At 46.9% G+C, this 15,002-nt stretch overlaps 1 protein-coding gene across 3 annotated transcripts in view; it reads right to left on the bottom strand.

The window, feature by feature from the left end:
- The window catches only part of KLF3 (KLF transcription factor 3), a 36,548-nt gene extending 22,647 nt beyond the window's left edge, over positions 1-13,901 (bottom strand). For 2 of the 3 annotated variants that reach the window (XM_019928352.3, XM_033856922.2), the window contains exon 1: positions 13,763-13,901. The gene's annotated coding sequence lies outside the window, so the exon portion shown is untranslated. Of the gene's footprint in view, positions 1-4,002; positions 4,065-13,762 lie in introns of all 3 variants that reach the window. The other variant, XM_019928351.3, reaches the window with a different exon arrangement.
- Between the last annotated feature and the right edge of the window lie 1,101 nt (positions 13,902-15,002).

Below are 15,002 nucleotides of genomic sequence, written 5' to 3'. Positions count from 1 at the left end.
TCTTCAGGCACCTCCTATCCAAATTTGGTTAGAAGTGAGGTCTTTATGTATTACTTTGGTTTGGGTGGGAACGTAAACAAGTTCTAGATTGAGTTCTACCAGAAAAAGGTATAGAAATCCCTGGTTTAGATTACTTCCTGTATTTCAGTATTTAAACATCCCATCCCCACCTCCACGATAGCAATTCTGTAGCCAGTGGTGTCCATGCTCTATGGGTTAAACTAAGATATCATCACACACACTTATAAAAGTAATACTGTGTAGTTCTTGTGCTTCACTGCTTCATTGAAGAAAGACCGTCCTGGGTCTTGTGACAACACGTGAATATCATCATTAACTCAACATAAGTCCCTGACTTCAAAATTATATTTTCCTACATCACAGGACGTATTATAATCTGTGAACACAATTTGATACCAGGCTGCTCAAATCAATGGTGCTACCACCCTCTTCTGTATCCCAGCAAGAACAAACCCCACAGCCAGTGAAAAATGGATGATTTCATAATGAAGGATGAAAACCCCTTTTGTGTCTTTGGATCTATTATTAACCAGTTCCCAGGCTAGCAGCTGTACAGATGGATATGGTTCTAAGAATTGCTGTCCAGGGCCCTACAGCGGACCGTAAACAAAAGACGTGAGATAGCCTCCTTATATCAATGAGGTCAGATAATTCAGCAGCCTCGTCCCACAGCTGGTCATCCTCCCCCAAGCCTTTTAAATTTAATTTACTCTTACAGATTCATCCACTCCACTAGACAGTATCTTGCTGCAAATCCTTCTAAACAAAAGTACTCACATTCTCAGGAGTGTAAGCAAAGAGTCCTGATCTGTAGACTCAAGCAGGAGATCTGCACCTGACCCCTGACATGAGGGACAGGAGAAGGGAGACCCTTTTTCACATGTAAAATGCAGAGGACACCTCCTTTGCCTACTTCCTAAAACACTTACCTTCAAGGTTTTGGGAAAAATCAAATGAGATGAAAACAAAACAAAACAAAAAACCTCTTTTTGCCCTCTTAAGTCGTTTATATCACTGAATATGCACACAATTTTTGGATCTATATACTGTACAAACAGCACTAAATTTGTTAGTTCCGATTTCGGAAATGCCAGGTACTTGTCTCTTTGCCAAGATACCTAGCCTTAGAGGTCAATCCCCTCCACCCTTAAAAAACCCAGACTAAATTCAGTTTCAAAGGTAAGAGCTGCTTACACCCTGTATGAGATCTTACATAGGGCCTTGTCACTTACTTGACTGCTGTACCATCGCAATAGCTTCCTAGCATCTCCACACCTCGCCTTACCTGGAATCCTTTCCTACAAGCAGGAGCAGCGCGGTGGAATTAAGATGATGGGCTCTGTAGCTCATTTTGGCTCAAATTTTAACACCATCATTTAGCTCATAAAGCCTTCAATAACTTTTTCAAACGCCTATAGCCATAAGAACTGAACCCATTTAGAAATGAATTACACATTAACCTGCTATAGCTTGGGTCATTTTAAGACGTTACCTAAATTACTTTCATTCTTTGATTTTTGTGTTTTATCTAAATTTAGGGAAATTAGTGCTTTGAAAGACTTATAAGAGAAAAAATCGTCTAACATAAAGCATCCCTTCTAACAAAACCTGATTCATTTTTATTAAAAAAAAATTGTAAAGGTATGTTTATTTGTTCAGAACTGTACCTCAAAGAGTAACTCAATCACTGATGAAGGGATATTTCTCATACACAAGTATTAATAAATGAAGAAGCAAGATACAATTGAGAATACCTCATTTTGAAACTCCTAGCTAAAAAATGCATCACCGGACAATAAAAAGTCTGTGCAAAATTCAAATATCACTATGAACAGAACCAAACTCACTGTCCATTCACATGCCTAACAGCACTTTGGTCTGAATTTGGTAGCTTCTAAAATGACTGATTATACTTTTAATGATAGTCACAGGATATGGAGGAGGTCACGTGGTGAAAAAAAAAAGAAAAGAAAAAGACACACCCTAACCCTTAACAAGAGCTTCTTGGGAGGGGTGGGGCAGCAGCTTTATACACACCTGTGTGCCCGTTTTTAAATTTATTAATTCTATAATTAAAACTTTTAATAAAAATAAGACGGAAGCTAAGCTAGAAAGAAACCAAATTTAGGAAGGGAATCAAACACATTAACACAAATCAGGCTTTTGTTAATTTACTGCAGAAAACGTCTAGACTCTGTACCTACTGTTTCTGTCTCTGAACAGACCACTTTTGGCCACGAGCATTGATCTTGTCTTTGGGTTCTGATCTAGAATCAGAAAAGAGTGACTGCAGTGTCTCCAAAGGGCCTTCCATATAACTGGGAAGTAACTCACGCACTGGAAGAACTGGGGTTCCTAAACTTAGTGGCTTTTGTTAACGCGTGGGCGACTCAGTGCTCTGGGGCTATTACCATCATGTTAAAAGAATGTTGAGTAAACTACAAATGCTGTAGAACTATTACTACACAACCCTGACAGCAGTCCCAAGTAGGACCATTAGGTGGCGCACTAAAACAAGTATAAAGACTAGGACAGAGGCGGTAAATTGAGTTTGCCAACATCAAGGTCTTTAAACGTGGTGGGGTTTTAAGTAGGCTCAGGAATTCTTATCACAGAGATGAGAAGGCCCCCCAAAATGGTTCTGTTTTTTCTTACAACTATTTCCCAAACATTAACACATTTACATCTTAGTTGTGTTTAACTAGCTTAGGAAACATACATTCTAAACTAGCAATCCCAGGATAACACAACTGCATTTACAAGAGGAAAAAAAGTGGCAAAACTGGTTTAAAAAAACTTCTAAGTTATCAAGTTGCTTAAAAGCAAAAATATAGGAACATCACCATTGCCAAAATAATCTTCCATCACTGGAACAAATGTCATCTTCCCCTAACCGTGTTCTTTTGCTGGGAAGGGCCAATACAACTGAATTTTCCTCCAAAAGGAAGAAACAGATTTCCCTTCACACTCTCTCTACTTATATTTCTGACTTTTCAGATGTCAAAAGAAGGCTCAGAATTTTGCCAAAATGCACAACCGCATGTTTACGTCTTAAAAAGCTTTGGTGAATCGCTTACATGAAGTTTCACAAGCAATATAGTTTCGTCGCCTTTCCAGCCCTCCAAGAGGCCTACTCAACAATTGCTTTATGGGGGTACAAATAAGCCGCAGAGCTTAGAAATACAGACAGGCCCTAATGTAAGAGGAGGTTATGTTGCCAGCCTCCTTTGAAAGTAGCTCGTCTTGAAGCTACAGCTCATTTTATTACAGAAACAACCTTATAAATAACTGCCCCTTCCTTAGAAGCATGACACAGAGAGAGAGAGGTGTGAGGCGGGGGACGGAAGGGGGTCTGGAGAGAGAATGTGCGCATCTCAAGTCAATTTCTTGGTGATGTATCAGGATTTGCTTCTGACATTGTCCCTTCTCATCTCCTGTTTAATGCACTCAAAGGGTCCCTGTATTCTTCTTCCCCAGCCCAGCCTGACCCTAAGGCTCCAGATTACCTGCCTCCCTCAAAGCTAATCTGTTTCCTAGCCGACCTCAGCCAGGTGTAAGGAGAAAAACAGGATGGTCAAACCAACACACCGTCTGTAAGCGCCCCTTTCAATTCTCCCAAGTGTTTGGATGTTAAAGGAGGGAAGCATGTTGCCTTCCCTCACCCCTTCCTCCCCAAAGGAGCTTCAGGGAAAAAAATTAAGAAAAGAGTTCAAACAAACAAACAAAAAATGTGTGTGTGTGTGTGTAATTCTTGGTCAGGAGGAGGACCAGGGCAGGCAGGCAACATCCCTGTAGCTCAACTTCCTTTCCAAAGAAATTTTCTTTCTTTACTTTTGTACCCAAACTCTTCCAAGAGCTCCCAGGAGTTGAATATTTAAAGGCAGCTGCTCTGGCCAGAAATACAAGAGGCCAGACAACAGATGTAAGCAGGCATTTCTAAGTCAGAGCCTCCTTTCAGGACAGCCAAATGCTGGCACCTACCTGGAAAGGCGTCTCGTTTTCACGTCACTCGGTGATCTGTCTCCTAGCTCAGTCTTCTATTGCTGGTGCGAAAGGAAAAACTCCATGGAACACTTCTGAATCTTTGCCCCTCATAAATTAGTTATTTTACATGAAAATGTTTTGTAAATGGGGAAGAAGTTAATTACTTAGTTTCAGATTAACTGTAATGACCCATGAGCAAACAATCCGCCCTCTCCCCTCTCGGCTAACGAGCCACCCAACTTTACTTTCCTGCATCCGCCCATCTGCTCCACCCTATGGAGAGTTGCCAAGGCAGTCTGACTTGTCCAAACAGGACATGGCTTCAGATAAGATTCTGCCCACACCCTGTACTTCGGAAAGACCAAGTGAAGCAATTGCCTTTGCATGTAAATAAGGACAGGTGCAAAGGTAACGACCAAGCAACCTCCCTACACATTTCCAGCTGGAGCCCAGCAGAGCAGGGGTGGGGGAGGGGAAACCCAAGCCCATACCCTTTAGTAAACTCTCAAGTTCAAGGCCACCTAGTTAGTGGCCTACAACATCTTTCTTAAAGAAATTTTAGCGAACACTCATCATTTTCCCTACTGAGGTTACATACTCAGTTTCATCCTTCACGCTCTCGGACAATTTTGTATTTTAGTTTTAAGGGCGAGCCACCTCAACTCAATTGAAAAGCACCTCGAATGTGTACTCCTGCTGTGTACACATCTTACAAGGTCTGCCTCAGCCCTCAGTTTTCTTCTGTGAAGTGTTATATAATCAGACCCAGAAGGGCTGCGTGAGGCCACTGCCTCCGTCTGCCTCTCCGCTGGGTGCCCTATCACTGGAGACCCACCCAACTCCACCCTAAGGGGCCTCCACCCATGGGGCCCCGCCCTGCCGGGGGGGAGGGCACTGGGAGGGACCAATTGGCTCAGGTCAGCTGACAGTTCCTGGAAATTCCAGTCTGAGCGGAGATGGCTGGAACCTTGCAAATAACCAGAAAGAAGTGGTGGTATTTCCCCCGGCTCCTGAGGATGCTCCATTAAACGTTTATTTCAGAGCCACAGAACCTCTGGATGTGGAACTGAGCTAATACTGCCCTCTTCCTTCAAAAGTAAACAAACAAAAAAGCATTTTGCACCAGTGCTATGTAAGAGAATTCAACCCCTCCCAGACGGAAACGCTCCTCCTCCTTGCTCCCCTCCCCCATTTGCCTTATCTTCTCGTCACTCACCGTGGAAGCCTAGAGGTCATCTTTTAAGCCTTCCTCCCCAACTTTTCTCTCCACACCTACCGCTGCCACCAGGGGGCCAGGCCCTCAGTACCTCAAGACTGTGTTACTGGGGTCTCACCTCCACTAGTCCATCCCAGGATGGAGAATCCATCCTGACGCCCCTGCCACCTACACTTCTCAAAGCCCTCTTCTCAGCTGGTCTTTCCCAAGCTCCCAAACCTTCCTCCGACGGGACCCCCAGGGCTTGCAGAGTCAGTTCAAGCACCACGCTCAGCGTCCCCTCTCCTACCAGCGGCCCCAGCTCCACCAGGAACCCTCCACGCTGGTTGCCCTGTCCCCCCACCCCCGCCTCCCTACCCCGCCTTTGTTCATTTTCGGCCCTGACGCTGGGCAACCAGGGTGGAATGCCCGTCCCCTTCCGGCTTATCTAAATCCTCCTAATTCTTCAAAGACCAGCTCAAGGCCCTCGCCGCTTGGCGCAGCCAGCTGATCGCTCCCTGACCAATCTGAGGCCACCTCTTCTTACCTAGATAGGCTGCGCCTTTCTACTTTACAAATGGTCTGCCCAGGACCACCACCCGGACTGGCAGCACCTGAAGACAGGAGTGCTTTACATCCCCTTAGAGGGGCTCCCTCCCTGCTCCCCAGAGGAGATCGGGAACGTCCACTAAGTTTTTTGCCAGGCCCAAAGGAGTGAATATAAAAGCACTGAGCCGGTATGAGGAGTCCCACAGTCACTTCCCTTTCCCTTCGAATGCACTTGAAATCTCCCTCAAATAAAAACAAACCAACCAACCTCCCTTAAATAAGTAATAGGAGTAAGGGGACCTAACCTAAAGGAAACCTATTAAACCAAACTTCCTCAAAAAAAAGGTATGCTCCTAACCTTAACCTTGCCTGTTCCGGGTCCTCCAGAGACCTTATCAGCATCATCCTGATTTTTTTTTTTTTTTTACCCACCCACAGATCTTCTAAACAAGTCTAGTGTCAAGGTCTCTATTCTGTTTTAAAACCTAAGATAGGTTGGGGCTTCCCTGGTGGCGCAGTGGTTGAGAGTCTGCCTGCCGATGCAGGGGACGCGGGTTCGTGCCCCGGTCCGGGAGGATCCCACATGCCACGGAGCGGCTGGGCCCGTGAGCCATGGCCGCTGAGCCTGCGCGTCCGGAGCCTGTGCTCCGCAACGGGAGAGGCCACAGCAGTGAGAGGCCCGCGTACCGCAAAACGAACAAACAAATTAAAAAAACACCTAATATAAGGGAAAAAAAATGACAGCAAGAGAGAAGAGAAAGAGGCGACTTCAAGGTGTGTGTGTGTGTGTGTGTGTGTAACGGGGGAAAAAAATGACAGCAAGAGAGAAGAGAAAGAGGCGACTTCAAGGTGTGTGTGTAACAAACACTCGGTTTGTTTTCTTTTAAGCCTCTTCTATTGACCAAGGAAAGCCAGGGGCTCAGTGATGTCACAGGTTTCCTACTGGCACTCTCTGGGTGCTGTTCTTTACATGGACTGTGTCATTTCATTCTTATGAGGTGGGGAGGTACTACCTTCCCATTTTACTGATAACACCGAAACAGAGAGGTAAATTAATCTGCCCAAGATGACACAGCTGGTAAAGTGGTAGAGCTGGGATTTGAAGCCCAAGCAGTCAGACTTCAAGGCCGGTGGTGGACCTGGCACTCCACCCTGCTGTCTCCCTGGCAGGGGACAACACACATCAAGAGTGGGATGGAGAGTTCTGCAGACAGGTCTGTCATTCGGGGATCTGGAACCAGGGGCAGTGTATTTACAGCAGTGGTGACTTCACTGGTCCCTGATGCCTCCCCTGTCTCAGTGCATGCCTGGACGCAACATCAAAAGACACATTCTGAAGGCCCCAATTAGCCGATTATTAGCCAGTGCATCCATAAAACTGTTCAGAAAAAACTGGCAGCTTCACCCAAGTAAATACGGAAATCCTCATAATAACTGTACAAAGGTGGAAGGGTCAGGTCCTCGTCCCCATTTTAGAAATGAGGAAATGGAGGAACAGAGGTGAAAAGACTCGCCCAAATTCACAGAGCTGGCTGGAGCTGCAGCCAGAAGCCAAGTTTGTCCACTGCAGACTCGCGGCTCTTGCTGGTCTGCTCCACTCTGTGCTATGGGACTCACTCTCAAGTAGAATCATCTTACAGTTGGGGCACTCCCCTGGGGCCAGGGGCGTGGGGTGTGTGTGCCACACTGGCCCACGGAAGGCAGTGCCATGGGGAGGTTCCAGCAGACAATTACGATTTCCAAGTGACTTTTCAGGTTAGATCACTCTGGACCTACTCCATTTTGTGGCATAACTGAGAAAAATGACTGCAATCTTAGATTAGCTCTAATGAGTAGGTGCTCAGTAAATACTTGTGAGATGAATACATGAATGGATGTCAAACTACCCTTCTTACATGCTAGGATAAAATGAAGGGCAAGGGCCTCAGAGTGACTGTACACAAGGGGTTCACACAAGGAAAATCTGCCCAGGGGCCAGTGCAGCTAGCCTTAAAATCATCTTCTAAAACCCGAAACGCAAAGTAAATGTGAAAACTTTACTCAGGAGGCTTGGGAGACAAAACACCCTTGTCTGGAGAACTAAGTGGAACAGGAACTTGAACTTCCTAATGTTAGCGGTTTGGAGGTGCAAAGCTTTGGAAGGTACCAGGGTGTAAAGTGCAAGAACAAACAGAAGAGTGGATTTCAGTGATTAGACTCGGAGAACAGTAGTTAGAATGAAGAGCATATGGGACAAAGGAGAAAAACCCCACACTGGATCACAGGTCGCTCTCCAGGGTAGAAGGCTCTGACCTCAGTGTCTGCTGGACCTCTTCTGTCTAGATTTGACCAAACTCCACTGATCTGGGTTGAGACTAGCTCCAGGCCATCTCTGGAGAGCCCCAGGCCTTCTAGAGATTGGCAACCATCTTCAGCATGTCCCAGGTTAAGCTGGGCTCCTTCAGGGTCCTCTTGGAAGGGGGCTGTCTCAGGAGGCACCCCCTTCCGGGAAGAGGGTAAGAGCTAGACCCAGGGTTACACGGAATGCACGGGCTGAAGGGCCACTTAGCTGACTACATTCAGTCTCCAGCTCCCCTTAATAATGAGATGGGGGAAGTGATAATGTATTCGGCCTGCCAACACAAAGGAATGAGTTTCCAATAGCTCTAGGAATCTGCTTTGCTAGAGAAAGAAACTTACTATTAAATACTCTGACCAATAGATACAAAATATACTGATAATTTTTTCTAATGTGCCATCTAACTATGGTGATTTTCCAGAAAACGCACAGAGCCAGTTAAAAGGATATACATAGAGACATACATATGTGTGTGTGTGTGTGTGTGTGTGTATATATATGTATGTGTATATATGTATATACATACATATATTTGCTGTGGGAAAAAACAGTCCTAGTTCTGGTTCAGAAACTGTGTCTATAGCATTGTGTCTCTTATTACTACTAAATTTCAAGGAAGGAGAGTTGAGGAGGGGAAAGCAGGGCTACCTTCCTTAGACAATGCCCTCTCTTATCAGGGCAGACTGCTGTCTGGTTTCCTGTCTCGAGCTCTGGCATTACTGCTTCAGATGAGAAACGGGGTCTAAGAAAGGGACAGATCAGGCTTGAAAATGAGAATGCTAAAAGCCATCCTAATCCTTCCCTTCCAACTCACTCCATCATGAGTTTTGGCTGGAATACTACATATTAGCAAACCAGATATCAATTGTTTTATGTCTCTAGGATTTTTTTTTTTAAGCTATAACCAATGATAACTGAAGCACTTCAGAAAGAAACCCAATTTCCAGAATAATGTAATTCCTGATACTTAAAGGATGAGGTTGCCTGTATTTATTTTTCTTAAACACAACTGGGTGTGAAAACAGAGAGTAAGAACCACTTAAGAAAGCTGTTCATTTTATAGCAGAAATGTTGATTTGGACAAATTAAGAAGTCAAGTATCTAAAAAGGGGGGGGGATGGAGATAAATGATTTACATGGTTTAGAGATGAAACTATTGTGTTCACCTCCCTCACTTTTTTGGTAATTATAATAACTATCAGACTGGTACAATTTTCCCCAACTGTTTAGCTTACATTTAAAAGCTTGCAGAATTTTTCCTGACAGAACATATTAGATCCTAATCACCTCTATTAACCACCTCCCTCTCCCAACAAATAGGGAGGAAAGAATGATTTGGGGTAAGCCAAATAAAGACTCAGTCTACCAAATCTAGTTGAATTGTTCACAACTTTGGAACTAAACCAAAAAAACTTACTTCAATTTGGGTTACTTATGAATTTAGTTTAAAGGCCTCTTGTCCTACAAGCAGCTTAGTATTGCAAGTTTGCTTCCTCCAAAGAAGAAAGGAAAAATCTTATTGAAACTTTCCAAACTCCCATCTTTTTTCTTGGAAGGTTGTCAATATCCTACTATTTGACCCTAGTAGGTTTCTTAATAGCATATTGTGCATTTCCCTTTTATCTATCAAAGAAAAACGTGATGGGAAGAGATGTTAAAACCAAAGCATTATTATTATTATTATTATTATTATTATTATTATTATTATTATTACCGATTTGGGGAAGAATAGGTAGGGCCTGATGTGCTTCCTCAGCAACTCATTCCATCAATTCCATTAGAGAACACTGCAGATAATTCCTTTAGATTTTAGAGAAAATCCCCAAATAAGACATTTAAGGGGGAAACTTGTCAAAAGTTTTCTTTTCCAACCTTGTTTTTAAAACTTCATTTCCGGAGAACCACAGAAAAATAGTTTGTTAAAGTAGGTTTTAAATGGTTAATCCAGAAATTTGCTAACTCACAACTGACAGAATATACCAAAAAAAAGGGGGTGGATTATGAGAAAGTTGTTACTGTAAAACAATAAAAACAAGAGCATTCTCCTTCTGTCTTCAAAATATAAGGTTAAAAATTTCCAAACTATCATTAAATGAACTTATTCCAGTTCTCCTTTTTTTTGAGCTTTTTATTCTTAGAACAGTTTGGAAATCAGATGCAGCATACAGTCAAATCTTTGTCCTTAAAAAGAAATAATCCTGTAGTACTCTCAATACATCTTATGTTTTGCTTCAATAGAAGATTTCTCCCTTAAAACATAAGCAAGACTTCCAAGTCTGTCCAAGCTGCCAAGGCTGCTTGAGTTCTCCATCCCATGAAGCCTCCTGTGCCTTGAATGTCCTGTGTGAAATGCAAGGGTGAGCCACATCCTTCAGATCATGCTAGATCTTCTTAAACTGTAAGGTGGTAACCCCATCCAAAATTGACAGCTTCAGGGCAAAATGCCTATCTCAAAACAAGAATGAAAAACAAACAAACAAAACAACCTCCTTTAGATTTCTAGCCAACATGCACACACATTTCTTAAAATCACAAGCTGGCAATGATAAACTAAAAAAGGTAAAAGCATTTATTCACCCATACAAACACATGGGAGCAAAGGGTGTATGTGAAAAGGTTAACTGACTTCTCATTATGACATAACACAGGCGTCTTAGGCAATCGTAAGTGTGTAGAGACATGATAACTCCCTGGGTGGGGATAGGGAGTTTAGGGGCAGGGACCACGGCCTGGTCTGGGCTACTGATCTACCAGAAAACAGCCTGAAACAGGAAAGAGCACACATATGCCACTTGGAATGTATGACGCAAACCCCAGCCTTGAAACAAAGAACAGGAAACAGCTCTGCTGGCTGTGCTGGAGAGAAAGCACAGAGAAACATTTAGCCGGCCCTCCCTGACCCTATATTCATGAGCAGCTGGAGTTTTTTAAGACAACAACAGGGGGGTGGAGGTGTTTGTTCTATGGGTGTGAATAATAACACCAGCTTTATACAGGGGACCTGCCCTATTTACAAATAGGAGCTTCCACATACAGTAAACACCGTAAGTGAACATGTGATTTTATCATATTCAAGCAGCAGAAACCTTCCTAATTAACACCAGCCTCCCTACCAATTTCTTTTGTCTCTTTCTCCCCCATCCTAATGGATGGTCTCTAGTCACGATCAAATTCTGGGTTAAGGTAATAGGGTAATGATCACTGTTCAGCCTCAGAGCATCAAGAGGAAAATGAGACAGCACAGCTGCTGAGAATTCAGTTGACACTGGGGTCATCCCGCATAACCGAAGTGGGACCAACTGTAAGTGTCCCTGAGCCACAGAACTAAATTCTAAGATGAAGAGTGTGGGACATCTAGAGTCACCCCAAATTTTCACTGTCTTTTTCAACTGCATAGTTACGAAGATACGTCCACACAGCTGCACATCTGTTCTACATGTACACAGATTTACAAAAATCCACCTTTTGAGAATCTGATTCTGTTCCTGATATTTCATTTAATCCAAAATTGTTATACAATCTGCAGAATAGAGTATCAATTTGTATAAGATATCCTAAAATGTCTATTTTTCCTTTAGGTATTTTTAAGGTAGCAAAATCCGCTCACTAGTCCTTTTCTGATTTTTCTCTTTATTTTGTTAGCCAGTACTGTTTAACTCAGGTTTCTATTAGCAGAGATTTAAGAATCTGTGGGCAGACATAACTACAGGTAAAAAAAAAAAAAAAAAGAAGAAAAGAAGGAAAAAAAGGCATCACTGTGTCCATAGCAACCAGAAGATTGGGTTTTAATTTAGAAACTTTGCAGTGAAAAAAACAATAGCTCTCTCCAAAGCTATGTTGTCATGTTTTACCTCTGACAAGGTTCTGTGGTCTAAGCAGTTACTTTTGTTGTTCTCACGTTAGGATTTTCATACTTGCATTCTTCATGCAAACAGAATGCTCCTTACAGCCTATCTTCACTGACCTCACCCACAGTACATTAGGCTGCTTTCTTCTAACAGTTCTGCAGCAAATCCCACTGACTGTAGAAACTGAGATATCAGTTTCTCTAGGGAGCTAAATGAAATTAATCAAACATCCCATTTCAGGTTCTGTTAACAGAATAAGGGCAACTCCCATAATCCATGTTTCAAGTCAGAAGAAACTCATCCACTCTTTTAAAGATACTACTAACTCTTTTAAAGATACTAACTCACAAAATTTTGAAGATGTTAGTGTTATTAAATTGTTTTTTCCCTAGAAGCAAGTCTTCTCTTGGGCTACGCAGATTATCATCCAGATGGATTTCTCTCTTAAAAATGCTCCTCAAATTCATACATAAAGCACTCAGCAAAGGACAGCACAAAATTGTTCTGTGGAATAACCTATAGTGAACAACTGCCCTATTCCCCACTTGATTTTGCTTAATAATTACAGATACTAAATCTAAATGAACTCAGAATACTACTTCATACTTTTCTCCATATACTAGATTCTTGTGAGAATATAAATACATTTAAGTGTCTTGGATGACATTAATGGAAAAATACATTCTGAGTAAAAAAAAATTCAGTGTAAAATGTTTATTTTAGTGAAATACAAGAAGGTGAGCAATTACCAATTTCCGTTTAACCTGACTTTAAAAAAAGTCCCATTCACACGTTCTTCATCTAGTATTATTGTATATTGCTGTAAATTTTAAAGCAGCGTAGAGTGTTCTCTCTTTTATCTGCCAAAGAAGTAGCTATGACAATTCCAGGTATTGTCTGCCATCTCCAAATAAGCCACTCGGAAAGGTAGGTCCCAAGGGTGCGGGTCCAGGGATCCGTCCCTCAGTCCCCACCCGGCTCGGGTCCCTAACACTGCGGGCAGTTGCCTAAGGCGTTCTCCGCCTCCAGCCACGCTGCAATCCTTGCTCCAGACACTGCGGCAGGTTCTCCTTGCACCGGAGGAGGACTCTCCAAACCCGGCCAGCTCTTTCTCCTGCCCTCGGGAATCCAGACGCCCTGGCAGCTCCTGGGCTCCAGCACCGAGACTGGGATGTTTGCCTTCACTCCCAATCGCCCCAAGTTTCTTCCCAGAAGGCCCGCGAAGCTGCTCCAAGTTTGCTCCGCCGGCGGGTGAGCGACAGCACGCCCCGTCCGAGGAGGGGGGCTGCTGGGGGCGCAGGCGGAGGGCGGGGAGGGGGAGGGGGAGAGCGCGGGAGGTGGGGGAACAGGAGGGGGAGGAGCGGGAGCGCGCGGCCTCTGCGCTACCTTTCTCCAAACAACGTTGCCACACGCGGAGGGAACTGAGATTTCTGGGGCTTTGGAGGGAATCGCGGGCGGGCGGGCGGGCGGCTGTCGGGGGACCACACAGGTGAGCCCCCGCCCGCGCCCTAACTGGGGCCGCGGCAGGCGCCGCCAGCCTCGCTCCCCGCACCCGCCGATCCGCACGGTGGCTCTCCCCAATCCCACACTTTCCACCGCTGAACCCGGGGGCCCTCTCCTCCTCGCCTCCTCCTCCACCCCAACCCCCGGCTGCCTGGAGCTGTTGCACTTTCCCAAGCCCAGAAGCGCCCCAACCTCCGCGCTGCACCCCCAACCCATTCACTGCGCGCCCCCCCTTGGGGGGAAAAAAAAAGGAAACCGGACGAGCCGAAAAGGGGGGCAGCGGGAGTCGGGGCGAGAAGGAAAGGTGAGGGAGAGGGGACTTACTTTTCGAGGCGCGGTGCTGAGCGCTGCAGGCGAGAAATAAAGGCCCGGATCCGGGCTGCCTGGAAACCCGCGGATGCAGTGGTGTCAGCGCTCCAGTCCCGGCGGCGTTGGCGGTGGCGGCCGCAGGGGACGGGGACTGGCGCGCGTGCGGCGGGCGCGGCTCGGCTCGGTTCGGCGGGCGCTCGCGCTGCGCTCCAGCTCGGGCCCCGGCTCCGCGCGGCTCCGCTCCTGGCTCCCCTCTGGCTCCTGGCACCAACTCCGGGCAGTCACATGACGCCGGCGCCGCTCGCTCTGCGAGCCTCCCAGGGCTGGCGGGGTAAGTAGAGGCTGGGACCCGGGGTGGGAGGGTCAGGGAGGGGAGAGGGAGCCGCCGCGGCCGCCCGGGCTGGGCGGGTCCCCACCCACTTGGGTGGAGGCAGCCGCCGGAGGGGTCGGCCGAGTCACTAGCGCAAACACGCACCCCGCCCTGCGCCCTTCCCCCGCTACCCTCGCCTCCCGCGCCGCCTCCGCCCCGCCCCGCCCAGTCACCCGGGGACGGCCTGACAGACACTCATTATTCCCCGGAGCCGGGCGCCGCCCCGCCTGCCCAACCTGTCCCGCGAGGCGCGGTGCGGCCGTGGGGCTGGGCGTGCGCGGCCTCCGCCCTCCGCCCGGCCCCGCGCCCCCGCCCTGGAGCCCCCGCCCCGAAGTCCCCTCCCTGTAGCCCTCCGCCCGGGAGCCCGCGGCCCCGCCCGGCCCGGACCCGCCGCCGCGCCGCCGCCCGAGCCCGGGGGGAAGGAAGGGCGGCGCTGGCCGCTCCGGGCGTCACAGCACTGCAGCCCGCTGCGCCGCTTCCAAAACACACAGCCGGGCTCGCGGGCGAGCCGAGGCGGGGGACCCGGGACGGTCGGGGCCATCAATCAGCCGGCTCCGGCGGGAAGGGCGGCCCCGGGGCGTGGCGGGAAGGGCTGGGCCCCGCGCCCAGCGCGGCCCCTCCTGGGCCCAGCGCAGACAACTCTCTTAAAGAAAAAGCAGAAAAAGGCACCGCTGGTGAAGCAGCGGGTGGACGGGGGCGGATTCGGGAGAGAAAGAGCGGCGAGGAAAGGGAGGGCAGTTAGGGTGACTTAAACCCTAAAATGGTCCGGAGTTTCCAAGGTCGTTAGCCATCCTCTGGCGCGCTTTCTTTGTGCCCGGGGGCGCCGGGGCCCCCTTGTCGCCCGCTCCACGGGGGTGCGGCCCGGCAGGGTGGTGCCCCCACCTC

The sequence above is a fragment of the Tursiops truncatus genome, chromosome 5 (assembly GCF_011762595.2).
Source record: "Tursiops truncatus isolate mTurTru1 chromosome 5, mTurTru1.mat.Y, whole genome shotgun sequence".
Lineage (NCBI taxonomy): Eukaryota > Metazoa > Chordata > Mammalia > Artiodactyla > Delphinidae > Tursiops > Tursiops truncatus.
The sequence above is the reverse complement of the archived record's forward strand: the minus strand, read 5'-3'. Positions and strand labels throughout refer to the sequence as shown.